Source organism: Sapajus apella, unplaced genomic scaffold (assembly GCF_009761245.1).
Source record: "Sapajus apella isolate SASKATOON/1434 unplaced genomic scaffold, GSC_monkey_1.0 scaffold82, whole genome shotgun sequence".
In the NCBI taxonomy this organism is placed as follows: domain Eukaryota; kingdom Metazoa; phylum Chordata; class Mammalia; order Primates; family Cebidae; genus Sapajus; species Sapajus apella.
The window spans coordinates 3,677,035-3,699,896 of NW_022437022.1; the positions used below are offsets into that span (position 1 = coordinate 3,677,035).

At 35.3% G+C, this 22,862-nt stretch overlaps 1 protein-coding gene and 1 long non-coding RNA gene across 14 annotated transcripts in view; one reads left to right on the top strand and one right to left on the bottom strand.

Annotated features, from left to right (window-relative positions):
• Positions 1-22,862, bottom strand: part of QKI (QKI, KH domain containing RNA binding) — a 169,507-nt gene that overhangs the window by 56,394 nt on the left and 90,251 nt on the right. The window lies entirely within an intron of this gene.
• Positions 1,320-21,167, top strand: LOC116533398. Its single transcript, XR_004261283.1, has 3 exons — positions 1,320-1,330; positions 9,309-9,314; positions 20,899-21,167. It is a non-coding gene; the product is annotated as an uncharacterized LOC116533398 (long non-coding RNA).

The following is a 22,862-nucleotide window of genomic DNA, read 5'->3' on the forward strand; positions in this document are numbered from 1 at the left end:
GTACAAATACGAAGTAAAAAAAAATCTCAACATCTGAGAAACTACCTTTGTTTGGATTTTTGAAAAAGCTTGATGAGTCACTGCCCTATGAAGTTTAAAAGTATGCTCTAATTACAGTATCTGTTTGAACAACAAAGGGATTCTATAACATGAAGCATTAGAGCATACTGACTGTCCCACTCCTGCTGACAGGCTCTTTTAATTATGCATCTGTAGTCAAGCAAATGAGCACAAGACTTCTGCTCCTACTGTGCTCTTAACGTGAAAGTTCATTCGCCAAAACCCCTCCAAATAGAACTGAAAAGTGTTACATACTGATGCAAACCAAGGTTCCAATAACGTGCTTATTGAGAAAATACAAGTTTTAATCTAAATATCAAAGCTTAGACATATTACCATCTCCAGTTGTACATATAATCTTAAGTTAGTTTAAGAAACGTTTGTTGAGAAACTGGGCATAAAATAGATTTCATAGAATTTAATTCCTCACTGACTCAGTTATAAAAGCAGACCTCAAAAGACTTTTTAAAACCTGAACATGAGTCCAACAAAAATTACATTTTCAAAGCAAATTATTTTTAATAAAATATGAAAATTAGGATAATTTTATATTCAGTCCATTGAAACCATCATCTAAGAAAGCCTTTATAGGCACCAGGCATTCAACAAATACTTATTAAATTAAGCACAATGGAACAAGTTGTTAAATTCAAGTAACCTTTATTGTTTTATGACAAAAATTTCAAAGTTAAAAACAACAGGACTATAACATCTAGCTTCTACGGACACAATACTTAGAGTCTGCCAGGTATAAGGTACATTCCTTCCCATTTTCATACATTAATTCCACAAATTTAGCCATTAATTACTTTATATCTAAACTGAATTTATGTAACCCCAGTACTAGCCAAATAATACTGTTCTGGCCCCATGATGACCAAAATGAGTGAGATTTCTTTAGATATGAGCTACTTCTAGCATGAAGAAACAATTCTGAACAAGATCGATTGAAAAGTTGAAAATGATCTTGATGAAACATAGTTAAGGCTCAGAAGAGTGAATTAAATATGAACAAAAAGTTTCCCATAAAAAGACGGAAGTAATGAAGTGATTTAAAATGTATTTCCCAACAATTTGAAAGCTGGCCAATGTTTAACAAAAATAGTGATAGCAGTATGGATTGTTGAGAAATCCTCTCATAATAGAAACTTTGGGCTGAGTTCCTAGTGCTAACCAGCACCCATATAAAATTAGTTATTGCCCATGGAAGCACAAAATATTTCCTCACAGCATTAGAAGAATCCTTTCACTAATTCACATGTGAGATTTTGTACACTAGGTCTTGTTCTTGCCATCATCTAGAAGACACAAGGTAAGTAAAGGCATAGAAAAATGAGCAATTGTTTTAGAATGTCATGTTTTAAAATATCCAATTGGAATGTTTACTTACTGATAGTACACCAAGGGAAAAATATGTAAATAAAAGACTAACATTTCTACCTATACTTATTTTCCTTTCTAAAGCATTAAAAATCCCAGTTTCAATAATCATCTCTCAATAAAATTTACCCCTTCCCTTCCCGGTCCTCCCCGACAGGATGTTTTCTGAGTTCCTGCTTTTTCTTTTGACATAATCAGTCTGATATGTATGATTCCTAAAATGTTTCAAGGAGTATGGAATCAGACTCATCTCCATATCCTTTAGCACAGGCTTTTTAATAAGTACTCCTTAACTATTCAGTATTTACTAGAGCACAGCATGAGACAAAAATAAAGTCAGTGCAATCAATATTGACTAAAACAAAAAATAACATATAGGGCTTTATACTCAGGACCTGATATTCATAAAACAACTTAATCCTTTTAATAATCTTAGAGGTGGGCATTATAATAATCAATTATTTCTCATTTAAAAATGAGATAAACTGATGGGCAAAAATCTGACTCAATGCACTCAAACTGACTTCAGATGACAGGTCTGCCTTTAAAGACCAGGCAACTGCTTATTAAGAAAAAAGGGTAAATACAGTATTTAAAAGCCAACAATCAAGATTACAATTATTTCATTGAAGACAGTAACAAGGAACAAGATGATTATTTTGAAAAATCCAGATATAGCCTATCTCAAGCAAAGGTCATTAACAGGTTTACGTACTGATGTTAAGTTTTAATGAGAATGAGTGGCAGTACACGGTTCACTGTGCAAAAGCTCCATTTTTCAGAGAGAATCTATTTAGGTATAAACCCCACAGAGATTCAAAACAAAACAACTGTTTTATAGGATTTTTAAAAATATGAATGTTTAATATTCATTTTTCTGATGCGCTAAGGAATTTAGGATACCATACTTACTACACATTTAATAGCCATTTAGTGTTAGGCAAAATGCTTGAACTTATCTATCCCTCGGTTTCCTCATCTACAAAAGAGAGATAAATATAGTATTTACATCATAGAGCTATGATGAATTTGAACTGTATTAGGGTTTGGATAGCACATAGAGTACCCATCATCTAAGAGCTCTGCAATTAATGTTACCATAATGCAACTATGGTATGGACAGGCTGGAATCTAGAAGAGATGATTGTAGGAAAGTACATAAAGAGAAATATTGGGAAAAGATGACTGAACAACAAATAAAATGAAATGACTAGCGGTTATAATTTAGAAAAATAAAATTGGAAATGTACTTTCAGAATAAAAAGTACTAGCTTAATTTATTTTTAATCAACTTAGTCAAGAAAAATGTATTAACCATTACATAAAAATATGAATTCATGTTTAGTTACAATTTTTAGGAAAAAGCAGCTTAATAAAGACACAACTGTAATCTTTGGGGTTTTAGACTGGAAGAGAGCTCAGCTGATCAAAGCACTAAACTGCCCTCCATGAAGGGTTTGGATATGAAATGCTGCATTAAGGAGGATGTTTACAGTATCCTGGAAAGTTGGATAAATTGTGACTACTATTATGCCACAAGCAGTACACAAAATGGATGAAGAATAACAAAGGGAATTTATAAAACTTAATGAAATTGAAGAATGAGTTCAAACACTACCTATTCCTTACCTGTTTTCCCATTACTCTACTCTGATTTCATTTCCCCTAACCCCCGCACTATGCTTCCATTGAACTTTAGGGCTCTAAAATACTTAACATTGTACTTTAATATTCCAGTGTACATAATAGTAAGCTCTAGAAAGCAAAGACTGCTCCTTTTAATTTTCTATATTATTCACAAGCCATTTAAAATAAGTTTAGTACACAACCAGTAGCTATTTTTCTTCTGCCCTGCACAGATCTGAACCTGCACTTCTTTTACAATATTTTCATCAGTTTTAGAAATATTCATTTCTGTATTTCTCTCATATATGTATAAACAAAGTAGCTCTGAATTCTACAAATAAAATGTCAAATACAAATATACTAGTTTTTCAACATACATGCATACTATCATAATTAACATACTACAAATTCATTTAAATAGAACTACAGAATCCATGGTTTCTGTAAGCATTTATTCAACACATGCTAAACTGTCTTTTTGTATTAGAAACGACTTCCCTAAAATACGCATCAGAATTTTTGCATATAGTAAGCACTTAAGAAACATTTGTTATTAAATTTCTAGATTATAAACTGAAAATAGCAGGTAACATAAAATATACTGGTTAAATGATTACTAAATTCCTAAGCCATACAGTGCTTTCTCATGCATTCTACATGTGTATTTTCCTACATCAGTTAGGGAAAATACCTGAAAAATTCAAGATTCATTTAAAAAACTCAATCAGGCAATACTGATTATTTTACTTGCCTTCTTTGAAATTAAAATGAAAAAACACAAAACTGAATTGAACCAGAGTCCCATGATCCACAACCACAAGCAAAGTAAGAATTATGCTGAAGGATCCACATACAGTCTCTGCCTTACTTCCTCCTCAAGCAAAAGATCACAGCCTAACGTTATATATTAGGATTTCCAAAATGTAAGAGAGCAACAGCACATAGTTTACTATGTTATAGAAGGTGTTTCGTCCTTAGAATGTTAAGATAGAAGATTAATAGCAGTTCCATTATTTGTAGTTGGTAGGCTTCGATGCCCTATTCCACCTGTTGGTACTGTGCATATCTGTAGTGTTCATATTGCCCAAATATTAATTTACAGCTGTCTCCATGTAATCGTGAACACATCAGTGAAAAGCAGTGACAAAAACACAACTGTATAGAATAATGACTCTAACTTATGATAATGTCCAGAAATATGTATTTATGTGGGTATGAAAGAGCTACGTTGGCATAAACTTTGAGATTCTTGGCGAGGGAATAGGCATATAATTTATAATTCCATGGGTCTTACCACAGTGCTAAGGCCTTATGCAGTAATCTTTGCTGACTGATAACCAGTGCCCCTGTAATCTTGAGCAACTCATTCATATATTTATTTATTTATTTAGTAATAATTGAGTTTCTACTAGACCCTGTGAGTGAACAAGGTTTATGACAGGCAAGTGAAAACAGACATGCAAGCTCTCAAGGAGCCTACAGACTAGCAACTATTTATTTGCAATTGAGGGAGTGACACCAAAGTTCATTGTGTTATATGAAAGCACATTATCAGGGCTGACTGATCAAGGTTATATGACAAAATGTTAACTACTTTTTGAAATCTTATTTTCTCATCTGTAAAGGTTACAAAGTTGCAAGGATTAAAGAAAGGATGTTAAAGACAGTGACTAGCTCACAACACTTAAGACCTTTACTATGTAACTCCTTCTATCCCTGTTCCCTTCCTAGGTCTACCTTAAAAGATGGCTTTTCAGCTAACAGAGATTCCCCTTAATTCCACTGCAGGACATCGTTTCTGTCATTATGTTAATGTAAGTATAAGCACATCCCCTTTCCTCAATTAAGAAGCCTCAAAATCAAAGCTACAGTAAAAAATAAATTTGCAATTAATCAATGATCCCTCTGGGTTAAAAAATATAGGTCCAGCATGGTGGCTCACACCTGTAATCCCAGCACAAGTGATCTGCTGAGGCAGGCAGATAACTTGAGGTAAAAAGTTCGAGACCAGCCTGGCCAACATGGTGAAACCCTGTCTCTACTAAAAGCACAAAAATTAGCTGGTTGTGGTGGAGTGTGCCTGAGGCCCCAGCTACACGGGAGGGTGCGGCAGGAGAATTGCTTGAACCCGGGAGGCGGAGGTTGTAGTCAGCCGATATCGTGCCACTGTACTCCAGCCTGGGGGACAAAGCGAGACTCTGTCTCAAAATAAAATGCCTGCCCCAAATTATTTGGGATGTCATAATCTTTTCTTGGTAATGACTTTCAACCTTTGAAAGTTCTAGAATTATTAGAGTAATAAGAGCAAATCAAACATAATGTTAATAGTATATATATATCTCTCTCTAAAATATTTGTTACATTTAAAGTTTAACACATTTAAATATCTGAGAGATTATCCTTCTAATTTCAACTGAAAAATATATAGACAGGTACCTACAACACATTCCAGTGATTTTCAAAGAGCTGGATCCAAAGCAACGGTATTCTGTAAAAGCTCTACAGAGCTTTTCCTTGTGCACAGTCAGGTGGCAGCGGGTATAGCTACTAAGAAGAGCATACCTCTATACTCACTGGTTGATAATTTAGATGACATAATGTCTGATGCAGATGAACAATATAATACTAGATGGTGCAAATGCTTAGTGTGTTAACTGGAGTTCTTTCTTTAAATTCCAAAGTGTTAACATATATTTGACACACCCATTCTTCTCAGCAGAAAAAAATGCAAGGGTAATTCCACATCATCAGAAAAACTAGGTGACTTTAGGTCCTCTAGGTATACATTTTTCCTATACTTACACCACCTCTGTCACCCAAAACCCATAATAATCCTAGAGTTTCCTTCCAATCTTTTATTGCAATTTGGCTAACAAAATAACTATAAAAAGTGATATCTTTCTTGTAACCTTTTATCATAATTTGATAAGTGCAACATAACCATAAAAAGTGATAGTTAATGCAGCATAATATGTTAAATAATGCCAATTTTTCCATTTTCTTGAAGGTACTGAATTATTTTCACTTGCTTTAGGTAAGACTTATACATTCAAATATGTTAATAACTTGAAAGCATTAAAAAAAAAATCATTCTTCAATAATGTTGCCAGCATGACTTGGACATAGGTCAACATAAACCCAGCTAACAGCACCACTACAAAGCCTTGTAGCTAATAGACGGCAGTCAAGCTAACATAGGATCATTTTTAGAACAATCTTGTACCACCTTTTTTTTAATTCTAGCTTTTAAAACAGGTAGAAATAGAAATAAACGTCTTCCTTCATGAAAGACAATTATGCAGCCAACCTTTATAATTTCCCCAAACACTATTTTAAAAAAATTCCTGACTTCTTTCTAAAACTTAGACTGTTAAACATATGATTTTTTTTACCACTACTAAATGCCACATTTTATATATTCTATACATTATCCAGTGTTATAATGATTAGCTTGTTAAATGTTAACCATTTTATTATTTTATACTTTACTGTAAATACTTCAGGATTCAACTACATCAGCCAACAAAAGAGTAATCTCTCAGAGGAATACAAAATAAAAGTCAGAGAACCCATGTTTTGTTTCCTTCATTAGAAATCATTTCATGTATGTTCATGTTTCAGAGATATGGAACTAAACTCAAATTCTTCAATTCCTCTCCCTATTATCAACCCATGTAACTATATAATCAAAAATTTATTATTTGCTCCAGTCTTTGCTAACAGCTCTAAAATATGTTTCACTGGTGACAAGAAAGTATTTTCAAAGGGTGGGTTACTTGTCTACTAGTCATTAAAGACATATTTCCTAGGACAAAAAGTAAGTCTACTCTTCCAGAATATCTTTGGCTCGCTTCGCCTTAATTACAAAACAGATGTAACATGCTATTCACCACAACACTAAAACGTGAATGCAATGGAAAACATTTTCTGAGGTATTAAAACATTATAACAACCATATAAAAATCCCTGTAATGATTAAAAAGTAAGCTATCATTAATAATTACTGTGGTTAATTTTGAGAGCAAGGGTTAATTTAAATGTTAATCACAATCATTATAATTAGAGAAAACATCTTTTTGAAAATGACCATAGATACCAAAGGATCCACTAACTGCCTATATTCTAAAACAGTGAGTATTAAATAATACTAAAAATAGTACCTTTAATATCTAGTAACCCTGAATGGTGGATATTAACTTATTTTACAGATGTGAAAATTTTGACAGTGAAACTAACTTAAGTCCTTCAATTAATAAGTAAAAGGTCCAGAACCTGAACTCAAATCTGATTCCTTATTTCATCTCCATTACCACTGTGCCACATGCAAGTATCATGACATTCATTCTTTCTAAGGCCCACAGGAAATGTGCCATGATCCCTGAGGTCCCCTTTTGTCAAGCTGTCTTCAGAGCTCTTTTGTCCTGAATTTCTCTAACAGTCCTACTCATGTGTTCTTATTAATGACATATTTTTACAAGGAACTCTGTATGGCTATATATCTTATCTTTTCATTTCATAGTACTACGTGCTACTTAAGGTTAGGATTCGTGCTCAGCACTTCCTGAAATACCCTTCATACTCAGGTGTTTATTCAATAAAATGAAAAGAATCTGATTGGGGAGAGAGATGATCTATCATGTTCAATGAATATCAACTCTCTAGTTCAGCTCTCTACTTTTATTAATAAACCAGAGCACATACCAAAAGATCCTCATACTGAACAGAAAGCCTAATGACTACTTTTATTGCTATGCTACTCTAAAAAGATAATAAATTCATGTAGCCATATAAGGTATGAAACTCTAAATACCCATTTACATTTTGAGAGAGTAGCAAATGCAGAATTGTTACATTTCTTCCTAGGCTTACCTCACAGTTATTCTTGTCAAAATACAAAATTGACAGTCTATGGAAAAGTAAAATTTATAAACTGAATTAGATTGATTTTCTTTGCAAACCATGCTGAAAGAGTAGCTACTACAATCTACTACAGTATAAATGAAACTTCAACCTCAATGTCTGCAGATCATAAACTGCAAACAATTTATTTACATGTACAAAATTTGACCTTAATGACAACAGTTAATAACACCTAAATTTATTATCTCTTGCCCATCAGTGAAATATATTCTTATTTAATATCAAGAGCCAAAATAAAGCCTTCTTCACAAAAAGGTTACAAAATACTCTTCCTTAAAACGTTCATCAGGTTTTTAATAATTTTGAAAATTATATGCAAGAAACCTGAATGACTAGAAATGAGTCTGTCTTTCAATTATATCCATTACTGGAAAAAACTAAGAACACGTGACCAACAAAAAACAGTATCTATGTAAAACATATGATTTCCAACTTTGCTTATCTCAGCCTCTTCTAGTTAAAATTTATATCTGTCCATCCTGACTACAAAAGGGTAGGCATTGCATCTTATATCTGACTGGATATTCAAACACTTAGCACACAGCCTACCACAAAGAAAATTTTTAAAAGTCTGTTGGATACAAAAAAAAGAAATGAATTCAACTATCTTCAGTTGATGTAAGTTTTTCGTGGAAAACAAGGTTTCCCTAGCCAGCTTCTATAGCTTTTTTTCATTTAAGATAAGAATCAGACATCTCTCTGCATTACACAAATTCTAATAAATTAAAATCTTACTTTAGCAGAAACCTTCTGAATTACCATTTTCTTTCACATTAACTATTAAAACGATTTTGTACACTAAACACATATAATTGGTGCCAGGGAAGAAACCAAAGAACACATACGGCAGGGGCAGGTAAACCCATTTAGTAAACAAAAGCTAAATATAAGCCAAAAAAGGCCAGGTTACCAAGACTGACCTTAAATTTCCAGAAATAGCTGTGCATCATCTAATAATACCTAAATTCACATCCCTCACTCATCAATGAAAGTATCCTTTATTATTAATAAACAAAATAAAGGGAGATACTATTTAGGAAAAAAAGTTATCTAATGTGATTGCTTTGTGGTAGGTCAGCTTAGCTAGGCTAAACTAGTGTTTCCAGAATTTCATTTCTTTTATGTTTCCAGCTGGGATGGTCTCTAAGGTATATTTTTTCAAGAGGTGGACTATAAATGGGAGACAGTGGCCATTTAGTAGCATACATATTCTTTCTCCCAGCTACTCAATCAAAAACGAATCTAATCCAGATGTGGTAGCGCATGCCTATAATCCCAGTTACTTTGGAGGCTGAGGCAGGAGAATTACTTGAACCTGGGAGGCAGAGGTTGCAGTGAACCGAGATTAAGCCACTGCACTCCAGCCTGAGCAAAAGAGTGAGAGACTGTCTCAAAAATCAAAAACAAAAGCAAAAAAACGAATCTAGATACTGCTGTGAGAAATTGGCAGATATAAGATCAGTAATCAGTTGAATTTAAGTTAATTAACAGGGAAATTATCCTGGGTTAACCTGACTTATTCAGTTATAAGACAGCTTTGATCTTCTCTAAACTCAGATATTCTAAACACCAACTGGGTTTACGACTGTGCCCTCTGAATCTTCCTTCCTTACCTCTTGCTTTGTGGATTCTGGACTAGTCAGCATGAACTGTGCAAGCCAATTCCTCATGATAAGGGGGAAGAGCGAGAGGGGGTGGGGGGGAGTGTGCGTTCTATTGCTTCTGTGGTTGAAATAAGATTTTCTTTAAAGCTTCGCCTTCATAAAAATTCTAAAATAAAACTTAAAACATCCCATGAAGCGACTAATATCATAATTACAGCTCATGGTATGAACCCAAGAGGCTAACCTTGTGATATGTGTTTCAAAGTAGTTATAGTATGATTAGGAGTATTTTTAAGCTAAAATAGGAATATTTTTAAGCTAAGTAAATCTATTCCAAAATGTCAAATACTCTGGCCTACAACTACATGGCTAAGCAAGCAAGTAGTATTCATTTCAGTATGAAAACATATTTTATTTAATAAACAGGTTAATCCAATAAATATAATGGAAAACAGTTAAAACCAGAAAAATAAAAAGCCTTCTTGAAATAAGTCATCAAGGCATTAAAGGTATATTGAAAGACAATAAAAGCCCTCAAGCCTCACTTAAAATGAAGGTTTAGAAATTCTGTATTTTTTCCCCAAAAAGGTCCATAATTGAGTTGCAAGCAACTGACGCTGAGTATAATGTATGTGTGTTGTTGAGTGTCATGTATGCACTTATGTATTTCAGGTTTTCTACAAACAGCCTGCACTCCTAACAAAAGACATTAATAAAGGACCCATAGAACAATATTAATCTTACTTTACCTTAACATCCTAGAATACAACCACATTTAGTTACTATCCCATCAAAAGGTATTCTCTTAAAAAATAATTCCCTACATAAATTGTCAGATTATACCACAATGATCTGAGAGATATGAGAGATAAAAAGTGAAAAGATTTGATTACATAGCCAATGTCAGTTATTGCTGGACTTATTTTGTACCTTAAATAGAAAACAGTCGCTAATTACCTATGCCAGGAAAAGTCAAATATTCAATATTTAAAGTGCCTCCTCAAAAGTTTAATAAATTAGCAATAAGATCACTTGAAATTCCACTTCATATACCGAATGACCTATCGCCATATCATTATGTGATGTATCCCTTTTCAAACTGTTTTCATACCAATATGCTTTTATCACTAAACAAAAACAAAGAGTTTAAAACTGCATTTTTGAACGTTATAGTGTCAAGATGTAGTATATGCTGAATCAAGTGTATTTGATCAAATTTATTCATTTCTCCATTGCCCCATAATATTCCGCTATACAAAGAACCACAATTTATATTTCCATCTCTCCATTTATGGACACTTACATTGATTTATTATTATTATAAACAATCCTGCAGTGAATATCCTCATACCCATCTTCCAAAACACATGTGAGCCAATGTGGCAATTCCTCAAGGGTCTAGAAATAGAAATTCCATTTGACTTAGCAATTCCATTACTGGGTATATATCCAAAGGATTATAAATCGTTCTATTATAAAGACACATGTAAACGTATGTTCGCTGCGGCACTGTTTACAATAGCAAAGACCTGGAACCAACCCAAATGCCCATCAATGATAGACTGGACAAAGAAAATGTGGCACATGTACACCATGGAATACAACGCAGCCATCAAAAACAATCAGTTTGTGTCCTTTGTAGGGACATGGATGAATCTGGAAACCATCATTCTCAGCAAACTGACACAAGAACAGAAAATGAAACACCGCATGTCCTCACTCATAGGCGGGTGCTGAACAATGAGAACACATGGACACAGGGAGGGGAGCATCGTACACTGGGGTCTGTTGGGGGGGAATAGGGAAGGGACAGCAGAGGGTAGGGAGGCTGGGGAGGGATAACATGGGGAGAAATGACAGATATAGGTGACGGGGGCATGGAGGCAGCAAACCACATTGCCATGTATATACCTATGCAAAAATCCTGCATGTTCTGCGTATGTACCCCAGAACCTAAAATGCAATAAAATACATATACATATATATAAAGATAAATGTTACTTTTCTCTTAATTGGGTAGGATGAAAAAAAAAAAAAAAAAAAAAAAGACACAGACACAAAATAAATTTCCTTAAAACAGGACCTAAAAAAAAAAAAACACTTAGCAGACAGTGCCAAATGGCTTTCCAATATGGCTATGTCTATTTATACTGACCTCACTGTGTGGAGGTTCATATTTTTCCCTATCTTAGACATAGGTCATAATTTTAACTTTGATAACTCAATGGGCATTAAATGGTACATAAAGGTGCATTCCCTTGAGTATTAATAAGGCAAAGCATCTTCTCAAATGTTCATTGTTAATTCAGGTTTACTGTCCTGTGAATTGCCTGTTCACATACTTTGTTCATTTTTAATTGAATTTGTGATCTTTTAAAATTGTTTTTGAATTTTTAATATATTCTAAATACACACATTTTGTTACATATGTTGCAAATATACTCCCACTCTGTGGCTTGTCTTTTAAATGAGGTATGGTGTCTTTTGCATAAAAAGGATGTTTTAAAAACATTTCAATGTAGTTATAGCTATTGATACTCCTTTGTAAGTTTTCTAATCAGTAATCCTGCTTTATGATGAAGTCACAAATGTATCTCCTAAATATTTCAATGTAGTTATAGCTATTGATATTCTTTTATAAGTTTTCTAGTCAGTAATCCTGCTTTACGATGAAGTCACAAATATATCTCCTATGTTTTCTTCTAGTGGCTGAGTTTTTTGCTCTTCATTTATGGGCATGTGATCCATCCAAAAAATTATTTTTGCATATGCAAACTCAACTATCTTATTATCATTTATTGAATTCATGCTTCCCACTTCTCACATAAGTTTCTCTCCATCTAACCCTTTCTTTCCACAACATATACATACATACCCTAAATATCTTATGTGGATATGCAAATATACATATACATATCCAAAATAGCTTAGTCTAATTCCATTGGTCAATCTATCCCTCAGCAATATAAACAATTATGAAACTGATAGGAATTAAAGTTCTGAAAGCACTCCTCCATCTTTTGTTTCCTTTTAGAACTGTCCCATTTACCAGGGCAATTTTACTATATTAAGAATTCTATAATCAATTTATTCAATTCCATCAGAAAAAAGTTAGAATTTCTAACTAGATTTTACTACAAAGATTTGAAAATATACCTTTAAGATAAACACTTTATACCAGTTTTCAAATTTATAGCTCTAGAGCTGTTTGTTGCATTCTCCATGATTTCTTAAATACTTACAGTATTTCAAATTTGGCCCTCAATTCTACTTACTTAGACATATGTTAAAAAGCATTTTAGGGTTGTTTTTGAAACACGATGTGTCTCTCTAATGCTGTAAGCTAGGCAGCAGTAGGCCACAGGTGTTTCTGTGTAACCACTGATTGAGTGAGCTCTGAGCACCCTGAATGTTCCCACTGAGTGTGCCAGAGTGCAAGGTTTATCTCCTCTGGATAAGCAGTTTCTGCAGTGACACAGACAACTGAGGAGGTCAAGAGTAGAGGACTGTCTTGTCTGCTTCTTGCTCACAAAGTGCAGGGACCTTGGCCCTGGACTCCTTTCCTGAAGTGCAGCCCACCGAGAGCAGGAGTTTTCGGCCTCTGCATTGCCCTGTGCACACCGGGGCTCAGAGCATCAGTGCAAGTAAGCTGACACTCTGCTACTATTTTTGCTGTAAAAAATAAAGGACAGCTTCTGATTCAGGAGTCCTGTGTCATCTGCCAGCATCCATGAAACTGTGGTGGTAAGCTAATTTATTTTACAAGTAGGATAAAAGTCTCAGTCACTTCACATTTCTTGACAACAGTGTGTACATAAACTTGAAATGGCCTGGGAAGAAATTCTAGAGGAGAATAATAAGTCATTCTTTTAAAAATGCTGCATCATCAAACATTCCTGGTAGCACAGATTGCTTGTTTCATGTCCTGAAAAACATGATACTGAACTCTATGAAAAAATCTTAGGCATTCACTAATTAATTTCACTTACATTTTTCATTTAACGTATACCACAGGATACGGTGAAATGACAGGGCTTAATAAGTTTAGAAAAAGCGTATTTTGTACACAAATAAAAGCTATGTGTACTACAAGTTCTCTTGTCAATTTTGTCTCTTTTGTTTTATATATTTTATTATGTATATTTTATTTATTTAATTACAATCAAATTCACTTCTACTTGTTTTTTCTTAGTTTTATAAAGGTTGTCTCATTTGTAAATTTTCAAAGAAACATCCTTCATTTTAATTAATTATCAATACAGTAGTCCTCCTCTTATCCACAAGTGATATGTTCCAGGACCTGCAGCGGATGCTTGCAGCCAGGTAGTACCAAACACTACATATGCTATGTTTTTTCCTATAAATACATTACTAGGATAAAGTTTAGTTTATAAATTAAGCACAGTAAGAATGTGATCTCTCAAAATATCTTGTACTACACCACTGGTAACTAAAACCATGAAAAGCAAACTGTGGATAAAGAAGGACTACTGTAAAATTTTCAATACACTTTCTATTTATTAAATTTTTAATCTACTCTGTTCTTTCCAGATTCTTAAATTAAAACATACATCCTTTATGGTCAACTCTTAGTTTTTTATTTCCAGCTCGATTCCACTGTGATTAAAGAATATACTGTGAATAATTTCAGCTGTCTCAAATTTCCTGAAGCTTTATGGACCAGTATGTGGTCAATCTGACATGTTCCACTTATACTTTGAAAGAATGCAAATTACGTAATTGTTGGATGCAATGTTCTTTTTGATAATTAATTAACTGAAGTCTGCTAAACGTGTTGTTTAGTTCATCTTTATACTGAGTTTTTGCTGTCTGCATGCTTTATCACTTAGGATTTGTGTGTTTCTACTTTTAGTTCTGGTAATTTTTGCTTTACATATTTTCAAGCTATGTTACTTGATACATACAGACTTAGAATCATGATCTCTTCTTGTTGGACTGACCTTTTCATATACCTCAGAACTTGCTATATTAAAAAATCAGAAAGTTGGCCAGGCATAGTGACTCACATTTATAATCCCAGCACTTTGGGAGGCGGAGGTGGGCAACAAGAGTTTGAGACCAGGCTGACCAACATGGAGAAACCCCCGTCTCTACTAAAAACACAGAATTAGCTGGGTGTGGTGGTGTATCCTTGTAATCCCAGCTACTCAGGAGGCTGAGGCAGAGAATTTCTTGAGCCTGGGAGGTTGCGGTGAGCCAAGACTGCGCCACTGTACTCCAGCCTGCGCAACAAGAGCAAACTCAGTCTCAAAAGAAAAATAAGAAAGTTTTCTTCCTTTCCATTCTGTATGCTTTTTATTTCGTTTTATTGCTTTATTGTACTTCAGTACAAATTGGAATAGAGAGGGTAAAATCAAACGTCCTTGGCTTGTTTGTAACCTAGGAGGAACACAATGAGAATTTTACAGCTCAGCATATTACTATGTCTTTTCATAAACTGAATTTAACAAACTAGGGAAGTTCTCTCCTATTCTTAGTTTGCTGGGAAGTTTTATCAAATATGTGAATTGAATTTTGCCAAATACTTTTTGATGGTCCTGGATATAATCATACAGTTTTTCACCTTTATTATTATGATTCATTTCAAGATGTTAAACTAAACTTGCATTTTCAAAATGTACCTCTCTTAGTAATGCAGTATCTTATTTATCATTAATTTAACTTGTTAAAATTTTGTTTAAAATTTTTACATCTAATTCCATGAAGAATATTGATCCTGTTTTGTTGTTATCTTTGTTGAATTTTGGTATCATGTTAACAATGATAGTTACCAATTTGTGATAATAAAATGAGTTAAGAACTACCCTCATTTCTTTTTTTTTTTTTTTAATGAAAGAATTTACCTAAGATTCACAATATTTCTTGAAGTTTGATAAAATTTATTAGTGTGGTCATCTAGGCTTTACATTTTCTTGGTGGAGTAATTTTAAACTGCAAATTCAGCTTCTCTAATTGATATAAGGATATTAAAATATTCCATTACTTCTCGGTAATAACTTATGATTTCCAAAGAATTTATTCTTTTCAACTAAGTGGTCTAATGTACTGGCTTAACGTCGTTTATGCTATTCTTTTAAAAAGTCTTTTAGGCTGGGCGCGGTGCTCACGCCTGTAATCCCAGCACTTTGGGAGGCCGAGGCGGGTGGATCACGAGGTCAAGAGGTCGAGATCATCCTGGCCAACATGGTGAAACCCCGTCTCCGCTAAAAATACAAAAAAATTAGCCAGGCGTGGTGGCACGTGCCTGTGGTCCCAGCTACTCCGGAGGCTGAGGCGGAAGAATTGCTTCAACCCAGGAAGCAGAGGTTGCAGTTAGCCGAGATTGCAACACTGCACTCCAGCCTAGTGACAGAGCAAAGCCCTCACAATTAAAAAAAAAAAAAAAAAAAAAAAAAAAAAAAGCTGTTTAATGTCTATGATCTACAGTGATGTCTCCTATTTTATTATAGATACTGGTAATTGGTGTCTTCTCTCTTGTTCTCAATTACTTTAATTAGAGCTTTATCTTAATTAAATGATCTTTTCCAAGATTTTTTCATTATTTTTCTCTACTTGCCCATATCCTATTTCAGTAATTTATTATTTTTATTATTTTATTCTTTTACATTACCTTGGGTTTACCTTGTATTCTTTAAAAGTTTAATTAGGCAGGAAATTAGATAATTGTAGTTTCATTCTAACATAAACATTTATATATACGGATTTCCTCCAAACATTGCTCTAGCTTAATTTCACAAATTTTTATCTTGCATTTTCACTATCACTCAGTCCAAAATATTTTCTGATTTCCCTTGGACATTTCTTGACCAACTGATTTTAAAAAAAAAAAAAAGTGTGTTACTTTCCAAATATTTGAAATTTAATTCCACTGTGGTCAAAGCTCTGCCCTATATAATCTTAATCCTTTTTACCTCATGGCTCAGCATGTGTTCTATTTTGGTGAATGTATCCTGTGCACGTGAAAAGAATGGGAATTCTCTAGCTGTAAGGTACAATAAGGTCATGAATGGCTGATAATAAAGTTCAAATCTTCTGAGTAAGTGATTTTGTTTTGTATTCATTGCTGTCACATTAAAATATCAATCTGATTGTGGGACTATTTCTGCCTTTAGTCAGTTTTTGTTTCATGTATTAAGTCACTCTGCATTAAGTATATACAAATTTATGACTGATATGTCCTCCTGATGAACTTTTGTTACAATGAAAAATCCACTTTACCTGATATAAAATTTTTCAATTGCAATCTATTTTACCTGATACTAACATAGTCATTTCAATCTTTTACCATTTTCTTAAAATATTTTTTTAAATGTTTTCAACTTACCTGTCTAATATTTCTCTGTAAACTGCACAAAATTGGGTCTGCACTTATGTATTTATTTATTTAGAGATGAAGTCTGGCTCTGTTACCCAGGCTGGAGTGCAGTGGTGCAATCTCAGCTCACTGCAACCTCCACCTCCTGGGTTCAAGCAATTCTCCTGCTTCAGCATCCCAAGTAGTTGGGGGTACATGGATGCGCCACCATGACTGGATAATTTTTGTATTTTTTTAGTAGGCGCAAGGTTTCACCATGTTGGCCAGGCTAATCTCAAACTCCTGACCTCCAGCGATCTACTCAAAGTGGTCTCCCAAAGTGGTGGAATTATGGGTGTGTGCCACTGCACCTGGCCTGGTGTTTATTTATTTTTGAGATAAAAGTCTTGCTCTGTCGCCCAGGCTGCAGTGCAGTGGCATGATCTCAGCTCACTGCAACCTCCACCTCCTGGGTTCAAGCAATTCTCATGCCTCAGCCCCCTGAGTAGCTGGGATTACAGGTGCCCTCCACCACACCCAGCTAATTTTTTGTATTTTTAGTAAGACAGGGTTTCAACATGTTGTCAGGCCTGGTCTCGAACTCCTGAGCTCAGGCAATCCGCCAGCCTTGGCATCCCAAAGTGCTAGGATTACAGGTGTAGGCCACTACGCCTGGCCTTGGCTTTTTATTTTTAATCCATGATGACAATCTGACAGCCTCTGTCTTTTAATTGGAGTGATTCTTCCATTGCTATTTAATGCAATTTTTGTATGATTAAGTTTGTATCTACCATTTTTACTACTAGTTTTCTATTTGTGGCCTGTGTTTTGTTCCTTAGCTTCCTTTCCAGACTTTTAAAAATAAATCTATATATACATTATCTCAATATATTTTATAGTTCCATTTTAGTTTTCAAGTTACACTTGAAGGCTCTACATATACCTTTTTGCATGGCTTTTCAGTTACTGCTCTAGAGATACAATATAAATCTTTAACTTTTCAAGGTCTACTTAGAATTAGTATTTTTACCATTTCACATAATATGTAGAAACCTGAAACCATGTAAGCCCACATGTACACACACATGAATTAAAAACTCCACAGGACACTATTTTATCCCTTTATTAAATGGTCACATGTATTATAAAGAAATTAAGGGTTAGGCTCAATGGTTCACACCTGTAATCCCAGCACTTCAGGAGGCTGAGGCGGGAGGATCACCTAAGATCAGGAGTTCCATACCAGCCTGACCAACAAGGTGAAACCCCATCTCTACTAAAAATACAAAAATTAGCCAGGCATGGTGGCGCATGCCTGTAGTCCCAGCTACTCCGGAGGCGGAAGCTGCAGTGAGCCGAGATCATGCCACCGCATTCCAGCCTGAGCAATGGAGCGAGACTCCATCTCAAAAAACTTAAAGAAAGAAAGAAAAAGAAATTAAGAAGGGGGAAAGCTGGAAGGAAAAAAAAAAAAAAAGAAAGGTTATTTTCCTATTTCTCAGTATCAGGGCAAAAATTTGTATATAATCAATAGTATATCTGTTCTTACTTCTCTTTAGCCTGTAAAATTCCCTTTACCATTTCCTGGTGTGCTTATCTTTTAGCAATTAGTTCTGTTATCTTTCATTTCATAATGGCTTTATTTCACCTTCATTTTTAAGATATTTTTACTGGTTATAAAATTCAGGGTTGGCAACTTCTTACTTTTACCATTGACTGATTTATTGATTGAGACAGAGCCTCACTCTGTCACCCAGGCTGGAGTGCAGTGGAGCGATTTCGGCTCACTGCAACGTCTGCCTCCCGGGTACAAGTGATTCACCTGGCTCAGCCTCCTGGGTAGCTGGAATTACAGGCACCTGCTATCACGCCAAGCTAATTTTTGTACTTCTAGCAGAGTAGGGGTTTCTCCATGTTGGCCAGTCTGGTCCTGAACTCCTGACCTCAGGTGATCCACCCGCCTAGGCCTCTCAAAGTTGAGAGATTATAAGCATGAATCACCACGCTTACGCACTTTAATCTTTTGAAAGATATTTTACTCTCTTCTGGCTCTCTACTACATTCTGATAAGAGTTCAGCCATTAATCATATAACTGTTCCCCGACATATGATGTATATTTATTCTTGCTGCTTTCATGGCTGGTTCTTTAATCTTTGGTTTTTCACAGTTTTACTCTGATGAAACTCTGTGTAGGTCTGTGTTCATTCTACTTGCTGTTTCTTAAGCATCTTGATGTTGTACATTAATGTCTTTCATCAAATTTGTGAGATTTTCAGTTCTTAGTTCTTCGACTATTTTTTTCAGTCTTATTTACCCTCTCCTTTTTCTGAGACTCCAATTATATATATGTCAGACCATTGGTCATGCTACTCCTATCTCTCAATTTTTTTCTCTTTGTTCTTTATAATGGAACATTTCTATTGCTCTTTCTTAAAATTCACATACTCTTTTCCTCAGCAGTTACGGTCATCTAGTGAATGTATTTCAGATATTCTATTTCTCAGTTGTAAATTTGCCAATTGTTTCCTTTTATTGCTTCTCTTTCTCTGTAAGAATTGTCTCTTTGTATTTTGTCTTTATAAGAATCATAACAGCTGCTATTTAAAAAAACAAAACAAAGAAATCAGTCTCTTAATTCCAAAACGTAATGGTTGGTATCAGCTGATTGTCTTTCGAGAGTATGATTTATTTTCAGAGTTTAATTTTAAATTGTATCCTAATAGATTATTTTTCTTTTGAGGGATTTTTTTCTTTTGTTTTGGTTCTGGTTTTGTTTTTGTTTTGTTTTTTAGTAGGCAATATCTTGATTCAATTGAGAGCTGCAAACTTTGTTTCTCAGGTGCCAACACTCTGGTCTCAGTTCACATCTTTAGAATGATTTATGTCTGCTCTGCACGTATAATCCTGGGGTCAGCTACAATTTGGGGATTCCTGCTCTCTTTTCTTTCCCTTCTTTTTTCCTTTCTCCATCAGCAGAGATTTCCTTGGGTTGGAATTTGTGCCACCTAACGTGCTTTTTGCCTCAAGCTAAAAGCCAGGAAAACTAGTATTCACTGTACTAACATCCTTTCTCCAAGGACCAACTCTATTTCAGACTCTGCTTATACTCATCCTACAGTTCCTTGGAGTAGCTGGTTTTCATCGTGCATATTTTACGAGTTGCTTACTGCAGGGGAGTAAGTATGATAGAAATTTACTCATTCATTACTGGAAACAGAAGCCCTCAAGTTCTTATTTTGGCAGTTCAAAGCCCATTCTTTCACGGAAATATCAATAATCCAGTATTCAGGCCATCTGGCATCTTGGCTCTAGTTCTAGCTACAACATAATCTCAGCCCTCCTGCAACCAAAAACATTTCCTTGGTGACAGGCTGTATTCACAGGCGATACAGCACACCAAAAGCATAGTTTACTCAGGTGAGACTGGCTTCAATGCCCATTACTCATGTTCAAAGTAAATTTCCTAGCCATTTTTCCCTTAATCATACAAGAACCAAGTTGGTCTTCTAGTTCAGTCCTTACTTACAGCTATGTGTTTGTGGCCACAGGGTTACTATACACAAACATGTTAACCAACTGCTATTGGTGGGTGGGGGTGAGGGGTGAGGGGAATGAAGTCAGGTGGGTAATATAACCTTAAAACACAACACCGAAAAAGGTGTACTTACGTATGAAAATAGTATTAATTCAACAGATATAAAAAATTCCAGCAATTAACTCAGATATACGATACTAAGGGTCATATTAATTAAGCATTCCTAAGTGTCTACAATATGTCAGGTACTATGCACGCTATAGAGTTATTAAGATAAAGTTACCACTCTTAAAGAACTCTGTAATTCACTATAGTAGACTAAGTGCTTAAGTAATGATGTGGATATGTTATGGGATCAATGGAATAGGAAAGAGCTAAATTTTCTGAAAATATTGCCTAAGACTTAGAAAATATGTTAAAAAATCTGAATACAATCCAGAAACTAGGTGCTTGGGAGATTACAAATCATATGATTTGTAAAAGGGTATTCTTCCTCATTTGTACAATGAAATTTCCTGTGGTTACAGGTGTCCTGCACAAAATACATAAATATTCTTAATCATAAAACTCCAATACATGGATTTTACACTTATTGATCCTGACCCCTTATCATATATTTTTATTTTAACAACTACTTTTACAGCGCATTCATTATTCGACAGAGCAACAACTGAAATATCAATTCAATTGGGAACATCTCCAAAAAAAAAAAAAAAAAAAAAAAAAGGAAAATCTCACAAGGATAATGAAAATCTCTCTCATACCTCAATTATCTGCTCTCACACTGCTATAAAGATACCACCTGAGACTGGGTAATTTATAAACAAAAGTGGTTTAACTGACTCAAAGTTCTGCATGGCTGGAGAGGCCTCAGAAAACTTACAATCATGATGGAGGGGAAGAAGGCACCTTCTTTTAAAAAGCCAAACACATTTTAACCCATCAGATCTCGTGAGAACTCACTCACTATCATGTGAACAGTGTGGGGGAAACCACCCCTGTGATCCAGTCGCCTCCCACGAGGTCCCTCCTTCAACACATGGGAATTACAATTCAAGATGAAATTTGGGTGGAGACACAGAACTACTCTGTATCATTCCATCCCGACCCCTCCCAAATTTCACATCCTTTTCACATTTCAAAACCAACCATGCTGTCCCACTAGCTCCCCAAAGTCTTAACTCATTCCAGCATTAACCCAAAAGGCAAAGTACAAAGTCTCATTTGAGACAGGGAGATTCATTTGACAAAGTTTTGTTTTGTTTTGTTTTGCCAAAAGGCAAAGTAGAAAGTCTCATTTGACACAAGGAAAGTCCCTTCTGCCTATGAGCCTGTAGAATCAAAAACAAGTTAGGTATTTCCAAGACACAATAGTGGTACAGGTACTGGGTAAATATTCCCATTCCAAATGGGGGAAATTGGCCAAAACAAAGGGGTCACAAGCCCTACGCAAGTCCAAAGTCCAGCTGAGCAGTCATTAAATCTTAAAGCTCCAAAATCTCCTTTGACTCCATGTCTCACATCCAGAGCACACTGATACAAGACGTGGGCTCCCACAGCCCTGGGCAGCTCTGCCCCTGTGGCTCTGCAGGGTTCAACCCCCTCGGCTGGTTTCATGGGCTGACAATGAGTGCCTGCGGCTTTTCTAGGCTCACGGTAGAAGCCGTCAGTGGATCTATCTTTCTGGGGTCAGAGGATGGTGGCTTCTTGTCACAGCTCCATTAGGCCGTGCCCCAGTGGAGACTCTGTGTGGGAGTTACAACCCCACATTTCCCTTCTTCACTGCCCTAGCAGAGGTACTCCATGAAGGGTCCACCCCTGCAGCAGACTTCTGCCTGGACATCCAGGCATTTCCATACATTCTCTGAAATCTAGGCAAAGATTCTCAAAGCTCAACTCGTGTTCTATGCATCTGCAAGCCCAACACCACGTGGAACCTGCCAAGGCTCGGGGTTTCTGTCCTATGAAGCAACAGCCTAAGCTGTACCTTGGGCCCTTTAAGGCAGAGCTGGAGCTGGAGCTGCTGGGATGCAGGGCATCCATTTTTCCTCAAAATATTAGGAAACACAGTTTTCATAAGGCAAAGAAATGTGTGTGTTTTTAAATGGACTTAATAGTATGATTGGATTCAGAGCTAATAAACATTTTTAAAAAGAAGAGGAGCAAGTCCCACCCAGATGTATCAGGTAAAAGAAAGAAAAAGCATCCAAATAGAAAAAGAAGAAGTCAAACTATCTCTCTTTGCTAACGATATGATTTGATACCTAGAAAACATTAAAGACTCTGCCAAAAGGCCCCTGGAACTGATAAATGACTTCAGTAAAGTTTCAGGATACAAAACCAATGTACAAAAAAATCAGTAGCATTTCTACATACCAATAATGTTCAAGCTCACAACCAATGTATCCCATTTACAACAGC